Source organism: Gossypium arboreum, chromosome 2 (assembly GCF_025698485.1).
Source record: "Gossypium arboreum isolate Shixiya-1 chromosome 2, ASM2569848v2, whole genome shotgun sequence".
NCBI lineage: Eukaryota > Viridiplantae > Streptophyta > Magnoliopsida > Malvales > Malvaceae > Gossypium > Gossypium arboreum.
Window position 1 is genome coordinate 101,365,097 of NC_069071.1, and position 1,664 is coordinate 101,366,760.

General features: G+C 38.9%; 1 non-coding gene across 1 annotated transcript; it reads left to right on the top strand.

Moving 5' to 3' along the window:
• The first annotated feature begins 1,055 nt into the window (after positions 1-1,055).
• LOC128289943 (small nucleolar RNA R71) lies at positions 1,056-1,162 on the top strand. Its single transcript, XR_008279583.1, has one exon. It is a non-coding gene; the product is annotated as a small nucleolar RNA R71 (small nucleolar RNA).
• The last annotated feature ends 502 nt before the right edge of the window (positions 1,163-1,664 follow it).

A 1,664-nucleotide genomic window follows, 5' to 3' on the forward strand; every position in this document is an offset into this window, starting at 1 on the left:
TTGTTTTGTAGAATTGTTAAGCAAACTGTATTTAATTCCACATGCGACGAATCATCTAACTTCCGTTTGTTTACCAGAAGCTCCTTTAAAAATTTAATTGACTTGGGCATCTGCGAAAGAGCTTAAATAAACGATAAGTTAATATGTAATTTTCTTAAAATGTTAAGAAATTTACTGAATTTTTCATCTGTGCGGTCTCTCTTTGTCACATTGGGGAATGGCACGCGGGGTGTATATTCTTTACTCACCGATTTTTGTTTATTTTGGCTTTCATCCACCTCATTTTGACTTACCACTGTTTCTTGCCTTGGGTCTAGTTTAGACTCAATTAACCTTCCTTCATATTGAACAGTAATCACATGGAGCTGCTCTCTTGCATTAGTTTCAATGTTGCTAGGCAAGCTACCTTGTAGTCTCTCGAGCCCTTGAATCGATGCTTGCTGATTTTTAAGCACTGTTTCGGTGTTTTAGAAATGTGTTTCTGACACCGAGATGAATTTCATTAGTATCTCCTTAAGGTTCGACTTATTTTTCTACTGGTAAGATGGTTGTTGGAAACCTGGAGGGGGTTGCGGTTTTTGATGTCCTTGACCACCCCACGAGAAATTGGGATGGTTTCTCCAACCTGTATTGTAAGTATTACTATAGGGGTTATTCTGAGGTCTAGAATTGTTACCCATATAGTTGACTTGTTCGTTCGTAGTACTAGGGTCGTAGGTTAGGCATTCTGGATTATCCATTCCTCCTCCACTTGTGTCACATTGCATTACCGGATGTATCTGCGTAGAAACAAATAAACCATCAATCTTTTTATTTAAGAGCTCTACCTAGTTGATAACATGGTGATTGTGTCGAGGTTGAAAACACCAGCGGCTTTTGTCAGTTTTGTCCTCATGACTTGCCACTGATAATTATTTAGTGACATCTCTTCAATAAACTCATAAGCCTCCTCAAGTGTTTTTTTATTTAGGGTACTGCCGGCAGCTGCATCGATTAGTTGTTTAGTTGAGGGGTTCAAACCATTGTAGAAAGTCCGAACTTGTAACCATAAGGGTAACCCATGGTGAGGACACATTCTCAATAAATCCTTATACCTCTCCCATGCATCGTATAGGGTCTTTAAGTCCATTTGCACAAAGGAGGAGATATCATTCCTCAACTTTGCCATCTTGGCCGGCGAAAAGTATTTCAAAAGAAACTTTTCGGTCATTTGCTCCCATGTAGTGATAGACCCTCGTGGTAGAGAGTTCAACCACTGTTTAGCTTTATTCCTCAGTGAGAAGGGAAATAACCAAAGGCGAATGTCATCATCAGAAATGCTATTAATTTTGAAAGTATCACAGAACTCTAAGAAATTGGCCAAATGAGTATTTGGGTCTCCATCCTGTAAACCATCAAACTGAACAAACTGTTAAATAATTTGTATAGTGTTAGGTTTCAGTTCAAAATTATTTGCAGCAATAGCCGGCCTAACAATACTCGATTCAACCCTAATGAGAGTGGGCTTAGCATAATCGTACATAGTACAAGGAGTAGGATTCTGATTTATAGGATTCGCGGCAACCACAAGAGGTAGCGGATTATTCTGATTTTCAACCATCTCATCGGTAGTATTGGTATCATCCTCGTGCTCTTCCTCTATATACTGTAAACTCTGCCTTATT